General features: G+C 45.1%; 9 non-coding genes across 9 annotated transcripts; 2 read left to right on the top strand and 7 right to left on the bottom strand.

The window, feature by feature from the left end:
- Positions 1–633: 633 nt before the first annotated feature.
- trnar-acg (transfer RNA arginine (anticodon ACG)) lies at positions 634–706 on the bottom strand. Its single transcript has one exon. It is a non-coding gene; the product is annotated as a tRNA-Arg (tRNA).
- Positions 707–876: 170 nt separating this feature from the next.
- On the top strand, positions 877–948 carry trnae-cuc (transfer RNA glutamic acid (anticodon CUC)). The gene has a single exon. It is a non-coding gene; the product is annotated as a tRNA-Glu (tRNA).
- A 2,950-nt stretch (positions 949–3,898) lies between these two features.
- trnar-acg (transfer RNA arginine (anticodon ACG)) lies at positions 3,899–3,971 on the bottom strand. The gene has a single exon. It is a non-coding gene; the product is annotated as a tRNA-Arg (tRNA).
- A 1,610-nt stretch (positions 3,972–5,581) lies between these two features.
- trnar-acg (transfer RNA arginine (anticodon ACG)) lies at positions 5,582–5,654 on the bottom strand. The gene has a single exon. It is a non-coding gene; the product is annotated as a tRNA-Arg (tRNA).
- Positions 5,655–5,824: 170 nt separating this feature from the next.
- Positions 5,825–5,896, top strand: trnae-cuc (transfer RNA glutamic acid (anticodon CUC)). The gene has a single exon. It is a non-coding gene; the product is annotated as a tRNA-Glu (tRNA).
- Positions 5,897–8,847: 2,951 nt separating this feature from the next.
- Positions 8,848–8,920, bottom strand: trnar-acg (transfer RNA arginine (anticodon ACG)). Its single transcript has one exon. It is a non-coding gene; the product is annotated as a tRNA-Arg (tRNA).
- Positions 8,921–9,313: 393 nt separating this feature from the next.
- On the bottom strand, positions 9,314–9,385 carry trnae-uuc (transfer RNA glutamic acid (anticodon UUC)). Its single transcript has one exon. It is a non-coding gene; the product is annotated as a tRNA-Glu (tRNA).
- Positions 9,386–12,536: 3,151 nt separating this feature from the next.
- trnah-aug (transfer RNA histidin (anticodon AUG)) lies at positions 12,537–12,609 on the bottom strand. The gene has a single exon. It is a non-coding gene; the product is annotated as a tRNA-His (tRNA).
- A 1,880-nt stretch (positions 12,610–14,489) lies between these two features.
- trnah-aug (transfer RNA histidin (anticodon AUG)) lies at positions 14,490–14,562 on the bottom strand. The gene has a single exon. It is a non-coding gene; the product is annotated as a tRNA-His (tRNA).
- Positions 14,563–17,080: the final 2,518 nt, after the last annotated feature.

The raw sequence follows: 17,080 nt of genomic DNA, 5'->3' as shown, positions 1-17,080 counted from the left end.
GCATTCAAGGGACATGTTTGTTGACTCACACATGGTTCAGTTTTTTGGCCAGAATCCTGTGATTGCTGAATTTATACCTCGAAATGGTAATTAAGGTCTTGTCCAGGTGAAAATACTTGTGTCATGCATCTGAAAACACACATGGCAACCGTTATCTAGAGGAAAAACTGCCTGTCGTCGGTCTGTCAAGGTACAAAACTGACATGTTGTGAGGTTAATAATGAAAGTGAGACCAATTTTTAATCCGCAAAATTGCTGATTATTCGCTCGTTCAGTTTAATGCAGATTACAAATTATTCTCAATGTCCAGGTGGCAATTAGTGATAAGGCTTCAAAATGGCAAGCCTGTGACATCAAAACCACATGGCATTGCACCCTTCAAAGTAGTAAAGCGGTTACAGAGTAGCGATGAAATTGTTCATTCTAGAATCAACTGGCCCACCAGCCTGCATTTTGTGAGACGAATGGCAATACCAAAGCATGTCCGTGTCTCCCCTAGACATCGGAATGGGTGTGCAGAATGTGCCTTTTTTTGGAAAAAATAGAAGAATGCCTAGAGAGTTGCCTTTTCTTTTGGACTTTGGAGAAAAAAAACACAACAACAAAATAAGCCGGAGAAAAACAAGCACAGAGCGAGCCAGCCAGGAGTCGAACCTAGAATCTTCTGATCCGTAGTCAGACGCGTTATCCATTGCGCCACTGGCCCACCAAAAGTAAAGACCCCCGATTGTTACAGACTTGTTGGTTTTCGATGTGACGGTGGCAAGCATTGATGTCTGCTCATTCTCACCTTGTTATCAGGAGAACAGACTACCAGCCCTCCAGCCCTCCAGCCCACCAGCCCACCAGCCCACGAGCCCTCCAGCCCACCATCCCTCCCTGATGGTCTAGTGGTTAGGATTCGGCGCTCTCACCGCCGCGGCCCGGGTTCGATTCCCGGTCAGGGAAAGCTCTTTTGCCTTCCAATTGTGGACTGCGAATTCAAGCTCTGCTGACAGCTGTGAGAAAGCCAGCTCCAAGCCAAAACATTGGTGGGAACATGAAAAAAACACCTCCTTCGAGCCGGAGTTGAACCAGCGACCTAAGGATGGCCAACACTCCAACCTACAGTCCTCCGCTCTACCAGCTGAGCTATCGAAGGGGCTAAGGGCTAGTCAGAACCTCGACATATCAGGGTTCTGTAGCTCTACTGCTGGCCAAAAAGTCACTTCTGGTGCAGGAAGATTTGCTGGATTTTTGAGGAGGGAGCAAAAAGGAGCATGCATTCCCATACCGGGAGTTGAACCCGGGCCGCCTGGGTGAAAACCAGGAATCCTAACAGCTAGACCATATGGGATTTGGACACTTTAAACTGGCCATGGGCTTCTGGCGCACTTTCCATACATGTGGTCAGCGTGGGCGCAGGACCTTGTAGTGGCCTGTTGCTTTAGTTCTGTGACTGTAACAATGTGATAATAATTTGGCAAAACAAGAATTATCCAAAAGGACGGTTTTCTGAATTATAGTGTTGTATGCATTCAGGGAATCTGTTTTTTCACTCAACCCGGGGGTTCAGTGTATTTGGGCAGATTCCTGTGATTGCAGAATTGATTCCTCAAACTGGTAATTAAGCTCTTGTCCAAGTGAAAATACTCGTGTCATCCATTTGAAAACACACACGGCAACCTTTATCTAGAGGAAAAACTGGAGTCAACCCCTGGCTGCGTACGAGAAAACCAGGAATCCTAACTGCTAGACCATATGGGAACTGGCCAGCTTTAACTGGCCACAAGCTTGTGGGCCACTTTCCATAAATGTGGCCAGTGTGGGCGCAGGGTTTTGTAGTGGCCTGTTGCTTTTGGTGTGTGACTGTAACAATGTGATAATAATTTGGCAATACAAGAATCATCCGAAGGGACGGTTTACTGAAATATATAGTGTTGCATGCATTCAAGGGACATGTTTGTTGACTCACACATGGTTCAGTTTTTTGGCCAGAATCCTGTGATTGCTGAATTTATACCTCGAACTGGTAATTAAGGTCTTGTCCAGTTGAAAATACTTGTGTCATGCATCTGAAAACACACATGGCAACCGTTATCTAGAGGAAAAACTGCCTATCGTCGGTCTGTCAAGGTACAAAACTGACATGTTGTGAGGTTAACCCTTTAGGCGCCAGAGGTTTTTTCCTAAAACGTTCGATTTTGACATCTTAATTTCAAAAGGCTATATCTTAAAATTTATAAAATATAGAGACTTTCTGTCAATTATAAAAATATTAAGGATGACCCAATGTTTATGTAGTGATTTTATTTTCCCATCTAATTTGCATATTATGACGTCATATGGGGTGGTCATCTTGAATTATAGAATTTTCATGAAAAGTCACGTTTAAATGATAAAATGGAGCACTTCTTTCCCCCAAAAAATGTCCCTAACCTTCTGTGTGCTATATTGCACAATACTGAATGCTCAGGTAAATAGTAAGCAGTAAACAAACTGTGTAAATCATTACTGATAAATGGTAGAAACAAACCGAATGTATGTAGCGGTTGGGATTTTCAATTTACTACATGCAGCAGGCACTCTGATTCCATGTATGGGGCACATATATATTATTCATATGACACACAAACACAAGTAGACAAGACCTGATTAGTTCAAAAGCTATGCCCCGTGTCACATCGCCTCTGCTTCTGCTATGAGCAGCGCGGCCAGATCTGCCTCGCGCACGCGCTGAGTGTGCACAGCTCGGACTACTGTCAGTGTCATTGCGACTCCCACCTTGCCTCCTAACTGTCCTATGAATACTTCGACCTCGTCTAACCTACCCAGTGGCATTAGACAAAGTCTCCACTACAATACTTTCGCCGCGATTGCGGAGAGGTGCGGTCAGAAGACAAATATACATGTCTAGCGCGGTAAAAATCTCCCGCCTCGTCCCCGCAACAAAAACATGCCTGCTAATTTCGCGATGAACACTCCGACCCTGGCAAACATTGTTCACACCTCTGACATTTGGCAAAGGACCATTTATTTACATTGGGCAAATGATTCACCTTCTGTGCTTGGTGTAGGGCTATACTTTCACTTTCAATATCACCGTCATCTTCTGAATGCAGATATTCCCCTTCAGAATCAGTGTCCGCGAATAAAAGTTCCAACACCTCATTGCGGCTTTATTGAAGCTTTATTGATGCCACTAGATAATAATAATAATGAAAATAATAATAATCTAATGCCAATACTCGCTGACGTTGACAATATTGGTCAGATAAAATGGCTCACTCTCACACAAGCTCCGCTTTTTTTCGCACTGATTCAATGCACTCTATCTCGAAGATTTTGTATAGGAGCATGACGTTTTTTTCAGTCAGAGATGATGTATTATATGTCTGCTATCTAGTGCAGGGGAGGTTGCATGAAATTTGACACCCTATTTGACAAAATCGGCCGTTTTATTCAGTGCCGCATCTTGTCGAGTAAACTCGACCGTGGCGCCAAGAGGGTTAATAATGAAAGTGAGACCAATTTTTAATATGCTGATTATTCGCTCGTTCAGTTTAATGCAGATTACAAATTATTCTCAATGTCCAGGTGTCAATTAGTGATAAGGCTTCAAAATGGCAAGCCTGTGACATCAAAACCACATGGCATTGTACCCTTCAAAGTAGTAAAGCGGTTACAGAGTAGCGATGAAATTGTTCATTCTAGAATCAACTGGCCCACCAGCCTGCATTTTGTGAGACGAATGGCAATACCAAAGCATGTCCGCGTCTCCCCTAGACATCGGAATGGGTGTGCAGAATGTGCCTTTTTTGGAAAAAATAGAAGAATGCCTAGAGAGTTGCCTTTTCTTTTGGACTTTGGAGAAAAAAAACACAACAACAAAATAAGCCGGAGAAAAACAAGCACAGAGCGAGCCAGCCAGGAGTCGAACCTAGAATCTTCTGATCCGTAGTCAGACGCGTTATCCATTGCGCCACTGGCCCACCAATAGTAAAGACCCCCGATTGTTACAGACAAGTTGGTTTTCGATGTGACGGTGGCAAGCATTGATGTCTGCTCATTGGTGGGAACATGAAAAAAACACCTCCTTCGAGCCGGAGTTGAACCAGCGACCTAAGGATGGCCAACAGTCCAACCTACAGTCCTCCGCTCTACCAGCTGAGCTATCGAAGGGGCTAAGGGCTAGTCAGAACCTCGACATATCAGGGTTCTGTAGCTCTACTGCTGGCCAAAAAGTCACTTCTGGTGCAGGAAGATTTGCTGGATTTTTGAGGAGGGAAGAAAAAAGGAGCATGCATTCCCATACCGGGAGTTGAACCCGGGCCGCCTGGGTGAAAACCAGGAATCCTAACCGCTAGACCATATGAGATTTGGACACTTTAAACTGGCCATGGGCTTCTGGCGCACTTTCCATACATGTGGTCAGCGTGGGCGCAGGACCTTGTAGTGGCCTGTTGCTTTAGTTCTGTGACTGTAACAATGTGATAATAATTTGGCAAAACAAGAATTATCCAAAAGGACGGTTTTCTGAATTATATAGTGTTGTATGCATTCAGGGAATCTGTTTTTTCACTCAACCCGGGGGTTCAGTGTATTTGGGCAGATTCCTGTGATTGCAGAATTGATTCCTCAAACTGGTAATTAAGCTCTTGTCCAAGTGAAAATACTCGTGTCATCCATTTGAAAACACACACGGCAACCTTTATCTAGAGGAAAAACTGGAGTCAACCCCTGGCTGCGTACGAGAAAACCAGGAATCCTAACTGCTAGACCATATGGGAACTGGCCAGCTTTAACTGGCCACAAGCTTGTGGGCCACTTTCCATAAATGTGGCCAGTGTGGGCGCAGGGTTTTGTAGTGGCCTGTTGCTTTTGGTGTGTGACTGTAACAATGTGATAATAATTTGGCAATACAAGAATCATCCGAAGGGACGGTTTACTGAAATATATAGTGTTGCATGCATTCAAGGGACATGTTTGTTGACTCACACATGGTTCAGTTTTTTGGCCAGAATCCTGTGATTGCTGAATTTATACCTCGAACTGGTAATTAAGGTCTTGTCCAGGTGAAAATACTTGTGTCATGCATCTGAAAACACACATGGCAACCGTTATCTAGAGGAAAAACTGCCTGTCGTCGGTCTGTCAAGGTACAAAACTGACATGTTGTGAGGTTAATAATGAAAGTGAGACCAACTTTTAATCCGCAAAATTGCTGATTATTCGCTCGTTCAGTTTAATGCAGATTACAAATTATTCTCAATGTCCAGGTGGCAATTAGTGATAAGGCTTCAAAATGGCAAGCCTGTGACATCAAAACCACATGGCATTGCACCCTTCAAAGTAGTAAAGCGGTTACAGAGTAGCGATGAAATTGTTCATTCTAGAATCAACTGGCCCACCAGCCTGCATTTTGTGAGACGAATGGCAATACCAAAGCATGTCCGTGTCTCCCCTAGACATCGGAATGGGTGTGCAGAATGTGCCTTTTTTTGGAAAAAATAGAAGAATGCCTAGAGAGTTGCCTTTTCTTTTGGACTTTGGAGAAAAAAAACACAACAACAAAATAAGCCGGAGAAAAACAAGCACAGAGCGAGCCAGCCAGGAGTCGAACCTAGAATCTTCTGATCCGTAGTCAGACGCGTTATCCATTGCGCCACTGGCCCACCAAAAGTAAAGACCCCCGATTGTTACAGACTTGTTGGTTTTCGATGTGACGGTGGCAAGCATTGATGTCTGCTCATTCTCACCTTGTTATCAGGAGAACAGACTACCAGCCCTCCAGCCCTCCAGTCCACCAGCCCACCAGCCCACGAGCCCTCCAGCCCACCATCCCTCCCTGATGGTCTAGTGGTAAGGATTCGGCGCTCTCACCGCCGCGGCCCGGGTTCGATTCCCGGTCAGGGAAAGCTCTTTTGCCTTCCAATTGTGGACTGCGAATTCAAGCTCTGCTGACAGCTGTGAGAAAGCCAGCTCCAAGCCAAAACATTGGTGGGAACATGAAAAAAACACCTCCTTCGAGCCGGAGTTGAACCAGCGACCTAAGGATGGCCAACACTCCAACCTACAGTCCTCCGCTCTACCAGCTGAGCTATCGAAGGGGCTAAGGGCTAGTCAGAACCTCGACATATCAGGGTTCTGTAGCTCTACTGCTGGCCAAAAAGTCACTTCTGGTGCAGGAAGATTTGCTGGATTTTTGAGGAGGGAAGCAAAAAGGAGCATGCATTCCCATACCGGGAGTTGAACCCGGGCCGCCTGGGTGAAAACCAGGAATCCTAACAGCTAGACCATATGGGATTTGGACACTTTAAACTGGCCATGGGCTTCTGGCGCACTTTCCATACATGTGGTCAGCGTGGGCGCAGGACCTTGTAGTGGCCTGTTGCTTTAGTTCTCTGACTGTAACAATGTGATAATAATTTGGCAAAACAAGAATTATCCAAAAGGACGGTTTTCTGAATTATAGTGTTGTATGCATTCAGGGAATCTGTTTTTTCACTCAACCCGGGGGTTCAGTGTATTTGGGCAGATTCCTGTGATTGCAGAATTGATTCCTCAAACTGGTAATTAAGCTCTTGTCCAAGTGAAAATACTCGTGTCATCCATTTGAAAACACACACGGCAACCTTTATCTAGAGGAAAAACTGGAGTCAACCCCTGGCTGCGTACGAGAAAACCAGGAATCCTAACTGCTAGACCATATGGGAACTGGCCAGCTTTAACTGGCCACAAGCTTGTGGGCCACTTTCCATAAATGTGGCCAGTGTGGGCGCAGGGTTTTGTAGTGGCCTGTTGCTTTTGGTGTGTGACTGTAACAATGTGATAATAATTTGGCAATACAAGAATCATCCGAAGGGACGGTTTACTGAAATATATAGTGTTGCATGCATTCAAGGGACATGTTTGTTGACTCACACATGGTTCAGTTTTTTGGCCAGAATCCTGTGATTGCTGAATTTATACCTCGAACTGGTAATTAAGGTCTTGTCCAGTTGAAAATACTTGTGTCATGCATCTGAAAACACACATGGCAACCGTTATCTAGAGGAAAAACTGCCTATCGTCGGTCTGTCAAGGTACAAAACTGACATGTTGTGAGGTTAACCCTTTAGGCGCCAGAGGTTTTTTCCTAAAACGTTCGATTTTGACATCTTAATTTCAAAAGGCTATATCTTAAAATTTATAAAATATAGAGACTTTCTGTCAATTATAAAAATATTAAGGATGACCCAATGTTTATGTAGTGATTTTATTTTCCCATCTAATTTGCATATTATGACGTCATATGGGGTGGTCATCTTGAATTATAGAATTTTCATGAAAAGTCACGTTTAAATGATAAAATGGAGCACTTCTTTCCCCCAAAAAATGTCCCTAACCTTCTGTGTGCTATATTGCACAATACTGAATGCTCAGGTAAATAGTAAGCAGTAAACAAACTGTGTAAATCATTACTGATAAATGGTAGAAACAAACCGAATGTATGTAGCGGTTGGGATTTTCAATTTACTACATGCAGCAGGCACTCTGATTCCATGTATGGGGCACATATATATTATTCATATGACACACAAACACAAGTAGACAAGACCTGATTAGTTCAAAAGCTATGCCCCGTGTCACATCGCCTCTGCTTCTGCTATGAGCAGCGCGGCCAGATCTGCCTCGCGCACGCGCTGAGTGTGCACAGCTCGGACTACTGTCAGTGTCATTGCGACTCCCACCTTGCCTCCTAACTGTCCTATGAATACTTCGACCTCGTCTAACCTACCCAGTGGCATTAGACAAAGTCTCCACTACAATACTTTCGCCGCGATTGCGGAGAGGTGCGGTCAGAAGACAAATATACATGTCTAGCGCGGTAAAAATCTCCCGCCTCGTCCCCGCAACAAAAACATGCCTGCTAATTTCGCGATGAACACTCCGACCCTGGCAAACATTGTTCACACCTCTGACATTTGGCAAAGGACCATTTATTTACATTGGGCAAATGATTCACCTTCTGTGCTTGGTGTAGGGCTATACTTTCACTTTCAATATCACTGTCATCTTCTGAATGCAGATATTCCCCTTCAGAATCAGTGTCCGCGAATAAAAGTTCCAACACCTCATTGCGGCTTTATTGAAGCTTTATTGATGCCACTAGATAATAATAATAATGAAAATAATAATAATCTAATGCCAATACTCGCTGACGTTGACAATATTGGTCAGATAAAATGGCTCACTCTCACACAAGCTCCGCTTTTTTTCGCACTGATTCAATGCACTCTATCTCGAAGATTTTGTATAGGAGCATGACGTTTTTTTCAGTCAGAGATGATGTATTATATGTCTGCTATCTAGTGCAGGGGAGGTTGCATGAAATTTGACACCCTATTTGACAAAATCGGCCGTTTTATTCAGTGCCGCATCTTGTCGAGTAAACTCGACCGTGGCGCCAAGAGGGTTAATAATGAAAGTGAGACCAATTTTTAATATGCTGATTATTCGCTCGTTCAGTTTAATGCAGATTACAAATTATTCTCAATGTCCAGGTGTCAATTAGTGATAAGGCTTCAAAATGGCAAGCCTGTGACATCAAAACCACATGGCATTGTACCCTTCAAAGTAGTAAAGCGGTTACAGAGTAGCGATGAAATTGTTCATTCTAGAATCAACTGGCCCACCAGCCTGCATTTTGTGAGACGAATGGCAATACCAAAGCATGTCCGCGTCTCCCCTAGACATCGGAATGGGTGTGCAGAATGTGCCTTTTTTGGAAAAAATAGAAGAATGCCTAGAGAGTTGCCTTTTCTTTTGGACTTTGGAGAAAAAAAACACAACAACAAAATAAGCCGGAGAAAAACAAGCACAGAGCGAGCCAGCCAGGAGTCGAACCTAGAATCTTCTGATCCGTAGTCAGACGCGTTATCCATTGCGCCACTGGCCCACCAATAGTAAAGACCCCCGATTGTTACAGACAAGTTGGTTTTCGATGTGACGGTGGCAAGCATTGATGTCTGCTCATTGGTGGGAACATGAAAAAAACACCTCCTTCGAGCCGGAGTTGAACCAGCGACCTAAGGATGGCCAACACTCCAACCTACAGTCCTCCGCTCTACCAGCTGAACTATCGAAGGGGCTAAGGGCTAGTCAGAACCTCGACATATCAGGGTTCTGTAGCTCTACTGCTGGCCAAAAAGTCACTTCTGGTGCAGGAAGATTTGCTGGATCAGAACCTCGACATATCAGGGTTCTGTAGCTCTACTGCTGGCCAAAAAGTCACTTCTGGTGCAGGAAGATTTGCTGGATTTTTGAGGAGGGAAGCAAAAAGGAGCATGCATTCCCATACCGGGAGTTGAACCCGGGCCGCCTGGGTGAAAACCAGGAATCCTAACCGCTAGACCATATGGGATTTGGACACTTTAAACTGGCCATGGGCTTCTGGCGCACTTTCCATACATGTGGTCAGCGTGGGCGCAGGACCTTGTAGTGGCCTGTTGCTTTAGTTCTGTGACTGTAACAATGTGATAATAATTTAGCAAAACAAGAATTATCCAAAAGGACGGTTTTCTGAATTATATAGTGTTGTATGCATTCAGGGAATCAGTTTTTTCACTCAACCCGGGGGTTCAGTGTATTTGGGCAGATTCCTGTGATTGCAGAATTGATTCCTCAAACTGGTAATTAAGCTCTTGTCCAAGTGAAAATACTCGTGTCATCCATTTGAAAACACACACGGCAACCTTTATCTAGAGGAAAAACTGGAGTCAACCCCTGGCTGCGTACGAGAAAACCAGGAATCCTAACTGCTAGACCATATGGGAACTGGCCAGCTTTAACTGGCCACAAGCTTGTGGGCCACTTTCCATAAATGTGGCCAGTGTGGGCGCAGGGTTTTGTAGTGGCCTGTTGCTTTTGGTGTGTGACTGTAACAATGTGATAATTTGGCAATACAAGAATCATCCGAAGGGACGGTTTACTGAAATATATAGTGCTGCATGCATTCAAGGGACATGTTTGTTGACTCACACATGGTTCAGTTTTTTGGCCAGAATCCTGTGATTGCTGAATTTATACCTCGAACTGGTAATTAAGGTCTTGTCCAGGTGAAAATACTTGTGTCATGCATCTGAAAACACACATGGCAACCGTTATCTAGAGGAAAAACTGCCTGTCGTCGGTCTGTCAAGGTACAAAACTGACATGTTGTGAGGTTAATAATGAAAGTGAGACCAACTTTTAATCCGCAAAATTGCTGATTATTCGCTCGTTCAGTTTAATGCAGATTACAAATTATTCTCAATGTCCAGGTGACAATTAGTGATAAGGCTTCAAAATGGCAAGCCTGTGACATCAAAACCACATGGCATTGCACCCTTCAAAGTAGTAAAGCGGTTACAGAGTAGCGATGAAATTGTTCATTCTAGAATCAACTGGCCCACCAGCCTGCATTTTGTGAGACGAATGGCAATACCAAAGCATGTCCATGTCTCCCCTAGACATCGGAATGGGTGTGCAGAATGTGCCTTTTTTTGGAAAAAATAGAAGAATGCCTAGAGAGTTGCCTTTTCTTTTGGACTTTGGAGAAAAAAAAACACAACAACAAAATAAGCCGGAGAAAAACAAACACAGAGCGAGCCAGTCAGGAGTCGAACCTAGAATCTTCTGATCCGTAGTCAGACACGTTATCCATTGCGCCACTGGCCCACCAAAAGTAAAGACCCCCGATTGTTACAGACTTGTTGGTTTTCGATGTGACGGTGGCAAGCATTGATGTCTGCTCATTCTCACCTTGTTATCAGGAGAACAGACTACCAGCCCTCCAGCCCACCAGCCCTCCAGCCCACCAGCCCTCCAGCCCACCAGCCCACCATCCCTCCCTGGTGGTCTAGTGGTTAGGATTCGTCGCTCTCACTGCCACTGCCCGGGTTCGATTCCCGGTCAGGGAAAGCTCTTTTGCCTTCCAATTGTGGACTGCGAATTCAAGCTCTGCTGACAGCTGTGAGAAAGCCAGCTCCAAACCAAAAAATTGGTGGGAACATAAAAAAAACACCTCCTTCGAGCCGGAGTTGAACCAGCGACCTAAGGATGGCCAACAGTCCAACCTACAGTCCTCCGCTCTACCAGCTGAGCTATCGAAGGGGCTAAGGGCTAGTCAGAACCTCGACATATCAGGGTTCTGTAGCTCTACTGCTGGCCAAAAAGTCACTTCTGGTGCAGGAAGATTTGCTGGATTATTGAGGAGGGAAGAAAAAAGGAGCATGCATTCCCATACCGGGAGTTGAACCCGGGCCGCCTGGGTGAAAACCAGGAATCCTAACCGCTAGACCATATGAGATTTGGACACTTTAAACTGGCCATGGGCTTCTGGCGCACTTTCCATACATGTGGTCAGCGTGGGCGCAGGACCTTGTAGTGGCCTGTTGCTTTAGTTCTGTGACTGTAACAATGTGATAATAATTTGGCAAAACAAGAATTATCCAAAAGGACGGTTTTCTGAATTATATAGTGTTGTATGCATTCAGGGAATCTGTTTTTTCACTCAACCCGGGGGTTCAGTGTATTTGGGCAGATTCCTGTGATTGCAGAATTGATTCCTCAAACTGGTAATTAAGCTCTTGTCCAAGTGAAAATACTCGTGTCATCCATTTGAAAACACACACGGCAACCTTTATCTAGAGGAAAAACTGGAGTCAACCCCTGGCTGCGTACGAGAAAACCAGGAATCCTAACTGCTAGACCATATGGGAACTGGCCAGCTTTAACTGGCCACAAGCTTGTGGGCCACTTTCCATAAATGTGGCCAGTGTGGGCGCAGGGTTTTGTAGTGGCCTGTTGCTTTTGGTGTGTGACTGTAACAATGTGATAATAATTTGGCAATACAAGAATCATCCGAAGGGACGGTTTACTGAAATATATAGTGTTGCATGCATTCAAGGGACATGTTTGTTGACTCACACATGGTTCAGTTTTTTGGCCAGAATCCTGTGATTGCTGAATTTATACCTCGAACTGGTAATTAAGGTCTTGTCCAGGTGAAAATACTTGTGTCATGCATCTGAAAACACACATGGCAACCGTTATCTAGAGGAAAAACTGCCTGTCGTCGGTCTGTCAAGGTACAAAACTGACATGTTGTGAGGTTAATAATGAAAGTGAGACCAACTTTTAATCCGCAAAATTGCTGATTATTCGCTCGTTCAGTTTAATGCAGATTACAAATTATTCTCAATGTCCAGGTGACAATTAGTGATAAGGCTTCAAAATGGCAAGCCTGTGACATCAAAACCACATGGCATTGCACCCTTCAAAGTAGTAAAGCGGTTACAGAGTAGCGATGAAATTGTTCATTCTAGAATCAACTGGCCCACCAGCCTGCATTTTGTGAGACGAATGGCAATACCAAAGCATGTCCATGTCTCCCCTAGACATCGGAATGGGTGTGCAGAATGTGCCTTTTTTTGGAAAAAATAGAAGAATGCCTAGAGAGTTGCCTTTTCTTTTGGACTTTGGAGAAAAAAAAACACAACAACAAAATAAGCCGGAGAAAAACAAACACAGAGCGAGCCAGTCAGGAGTCGAACCTAGAATCTTCTGATCCATAGTCAGACGCGTTATCCATTGCGCCACTGGCCCACCAAAAGTAAAGACCCCCGATTGTTACAGACTTGTTGGTTTTCGATGTGACGGTGGCAAGCATTGATGTCTGCTCATTCTCACCTTGTTATCAGGAGAACAGACTACCAGCCCTCCAGCCCACCAGCCCTCCAGCCCACCAGCCCTCCAGCCCACCAGCCCTCCAGCCCTCCAGCCCACCAGCCCACCATCCCTCCCTGGTGGTCTAGTGGTTAGGATTCGTCGCTCTCACCGCCACTGCCCGGGTTCGATTCCCGGTCAGGGAAAGCTCTTTTGCCTTCCAATTGTGGACTGCGAATTCAAGCTCTGCTGACAGCTGTGAGAAAGCCAGCTCCAAACCAAAAAATTGGTGGGAACATAAAAAAAACACCTCCTTCGAGCCGGAGTTGAACCAGCGACCTAAGGATGGCCAACAGTCCAACCTACAGTCCTCCGCTCTACCAGCTGAGCTATCGAAGGGGCTAAGGGCTAGTCAGAACCTCGACATATCAGGGTTCTGTAGCTCTACTGCTGGCCAAAAAGTCACTTCTGGTGCAGGAAGATTTGCTGGATTTTTGAGGAGGGAAGAAAAAAGGAGCATGCATTCCCATACCGGGAGTTGAACCCGGGCCGCCTGGGTGAAAACCAGGAATCCTAACCGCTAGACCATATGAGATTTGGACACTTTAAACTGGCCATGGGCTTCTGGCGCACTTTCCATACATGTGGTCAGCGTGGGCGCAGGACCTTGTAGTGGCCTGTTGCTTTAGTTCTGTGACTGTAACAATGTGATAATAATTTGGCAAAACAAGAATTATCCAAAAGGACGGTTTTCTGAATTATATAGTGTTGTATGCATTCAGGGAATCTGTTTTTTCACTCAACCCGGGGGTTCAGTGTATTTGGGCAGATTCCTGTGATTGCAGAATTGATTCCTCAAACTGGTAATTAAGCTCTTGTCCAAGTGAAAATACTCGTGTCATCCATTTGAAAACACACACGGCAACCTTTATCTAGAGGAAAAACTGGAGTCAACCCCTGGCTGCGTACGAGAAAACCAGGAATCCTAACTGCTAGACCATATGGGAACTGGCCAGCTTTAACTGGCCACAAGCTTGTGGGCCACTTTCCATAAATGTGGCCAGTGTGGGCGCAGGGTTTTGTAGTGGCCTGTTGCTTTTGGTGTGTGACTGTAACAATGTGATAATAATTTGGCAATACAAGAATCATCCGAAGGGACGGTTTACTGAAATATATAGTGTTGCATGCATTCAAGGGACATGTTTGTTGACTCACACATGGTTCAGTTTTTTGGCCAGAATCCTGTGATTGCTGAATTTATACCTCGAACTGGTAATTAAGGTCTTGTCCAGGTGAAAATACTTGTGTCATGCATCTGAAAACACACATGGCAACCGTTATCTAGAGGAAAAACTGCCTGTCGTCGGTCTGTCAAGGTACAAAACTGACATGTTGTGAGGTTAATAATGAAAGTGAGACCAACTTTTAATCCGCAAAATTGCTGATTATTCGCTCGTTCAGTTTAATGCAGATTACAAATTATTCTCAATGTCCAGGTGACAATTAGTGATAAGGCTTCAAAATGGCAAGCCTGTGACATCAAAACCACATGGCATTGCACCCTTCAAAGTAGTAAAGCGGTTACAGAGTAGCGATGAAATTGTTCATTCTAGAATCAACTGGCCCACCAGCCTGCATTTTGTGAGACGAATGGCAATACCAAAGCATGTCCATGTCTCCCCTAGACATCGGAATGGGTGTGCAGAATGTGCCTTTTTTTGGAAAAAATAGAAGAATGCCTAGAGAGTTGCCTTTTCTTTTGGACTTTGGAGAAAAAAAAACACAACAACAAAATAAGCCGGAGAAAAACAAACACAGAGCGAGCCAGTCAGGAGTCGAACCTAGAATCTTCTGATCCATAGTCAGACGCGTTATCCATTGCGCCACTGGCCCACCAAAAGTAAAGACCCCCGATTGTTACAGACTTGTTGGTTTTCGATGTGACGGTGGCAAGCATTGATGTCTGCTCATTCTCACCTTGTTATCAGGAGAACAGACTACCAGCCCTCCAGCCCACCAGCCCTCCAGCCCACCAGCCCTCCAGCCCACCAGCCCTCCAGCCCTCCAGCCCACCAGCCCACCAGCCCACCATCCCTCCCTGGTGGTCTAGTGGTTAGGATTCGTCGCTCTCACCGCCACTGCCCGGGTTCGATTCCCGGTCAGGGAAAGCTCTTTTGCCTTCCAATTGTGGACTGCGAATTCAAGCTCTGCTGACAGCTGTGAGAAAGCCAGCTCCAAACCAAAAAATTGGTGGGAACATAAAAAAAACACCTCCTTCGAGCCGGAGTTGAACCAGCGACCTAAGGATGGCCAACAGTCCAACCTACAGTCCTCCGCTCTACCAGCTGAGCTATCGAAGGGGCTAAGGGCTAGTCAGAACCTCGACATATCAGGGTTCTGTAGCTCTACTGCTGGCCAAAAAGTCACTTCTGGTGCAGGAAGATTTGCTGGATTTTTGAGGAGGGAAGAAAAAAGGAGCATGCATTCCCATACCGGGAGTTGAACCCGGGCCGCCTGGGTGAAAACCAGGAATCCTAACCGCTAGACCATATGAGATTTGGACACTTTAAACTGGCCATGGGCTTCTGGCGCACTTTCCATACATGTGGTCAGCGTGGGCGCAGGACCTTGTAGTGGCCTGTTGCTTTAGTTCTGTGACTGTAACAATGTGATAATAATTTGGCAAAACAAGAATTATCCAAAAGGACGGTTTTCTGAATTATATAGTGTTGTATGCATTCAGGGAATCTGTTTTTTCACTCAACCCGGGGGTTCAGTGTATTTGGGCAGATTCCTGTGATTGCAGAATTGATTCCTCAAACTGGTAATTAAGCTCTTGTCCAAGTGAAAATACTCGTGTCATCCATTTGAAAACACACACGGCAACCTTTATCTAGAGGAAAAACTGGAGTCAACCCCTGGCTGCGTACGAGAAAACCAGGAATCCTAACTGCTAGACCATATGGGAACTGGCCAGCTTTAACTGGCCACAAGCTTGTGGGCCACTTTCCATAAATGTGGCCATTGTGGGCGCAGGGTTTTGTAGTGGCCTGTTGCTTTTGGTGTGTGACTGTAACAATGTGATAATAATTTGGCAATACAAGAATCATCCGAAGGGACGGTTTACTGAAATATATAGTGTTGCATGCATTCAAGGGACATGTTTGTTGACTCACACATGGTTCAGTTTTTTGGCCAGAATCCTGTGATTGCTGAATTTATACCTCGAACTGGTAATTAAGGTCTTGTCCAGGTGAAAATACTTGTGTCATGCATCTGAAAACACACATGGCAACCGTTATCTAGAGGAAAAACTGCCTATCGTCGGTCTGTCAAGGTACAAAACTGACATGTTGTGAGGTTAATAATGAAAGTGAGACCAACTTTTAATCCGCAAAATTGCTGATTATTCGCTCGTTCAGTTTAATGCAGATTACAAATTATTCTCAATGTCCAGGTGACAATTAGTGATAAGGCTTCAAAATGGCAAGCCTGTGACATCAAAACCACATGGCATTGCACCCTTCAAAGTAGTAAAGCGGTTACAGAGTAGCGATGAAATTGTTAATTCTAGAATCAACTGGCCCACCAGCCTGCATTTTGTGAGACGAATGGCAATACCAAAGCATGTCCGTGTCTCCCCTAGACATCGGAATGGGTGTGCAGAATGTGCCTTTTTTTGTAAAAAATAGAAGAATGCCTAGAGAGTTGCCTTTTCTTTTGGACTTTGGAGAAAAAAAAACACAACAACAAAATAAGCCGGAGAAAAACAAAAACAGAGCGAGCCAGCCAGGAGTCGAACCTAGAATCTTCTGATCCGTAGTCAGACACGTTATCCATTGCGCCACTGGCCCACCAAAAGTAAAGACCCCCGATTGTTACAGACTTGTTGGTTTTCGATGTGACGGTGGCAAGCATTGATGTCTGCTCATTCTCACCTTGTTATCAGGAGAACAGACTACCAGCCCTCCAGCCCACCAGCCCACCATCCCTCCCTGGTGGTCTAGTGGATAGGATTCGGCGCTCTCACCGGCGCGGCCCGGGTTCGATTCCCGGTCAGGGAAAGCTCTTTTGCCTTCCAATTGTGGACTGCGAATTCAAGCTCTGCTGACAGCTGTGAGAAAGCCAGCTCCAAACCAAAAAATTGGTGGGAACATGAAAAAAACACCTCCTTCGAGCCAGAGTTGAACCAGCGACCTAAGGATGGCCAACACTCCAACCTACAGTCCTCCGCTCTACCAGCTGAGCTATCGAAGTGGCTAAGGGCTAGTCAGAACCTCGGCATATCAGGGTTCTGTAGCTCTACTGCTGGCCAAAAAGTCACTTCTGGTGCAGGAAGATTTGCTGGATAAGAACCTCGACATATCAGGGTTCTGTAGCTCTACTGCTGGCCAAAAAGTCACTTCTGGTG

Source organism: Carassius gibelio, chromosome A11, assembly GCF_023724105.1.
Source record: "Carassius gibelio isolate Cgi1373 ecotype wild population from Czech Republic chromosome A11, carGib1.2-hapl.c, whole genome shotgun sequence".
NCBI classification, from domain to species: Eukaryota; Metazoa; Chordata; class Actinopteri; order Cypriniformes; family Cyprinidae; genus Carassius; species Carassius gibelio.
This window is presented reverse-complemented; position numbering and strand designations above follow the sequence as displayed.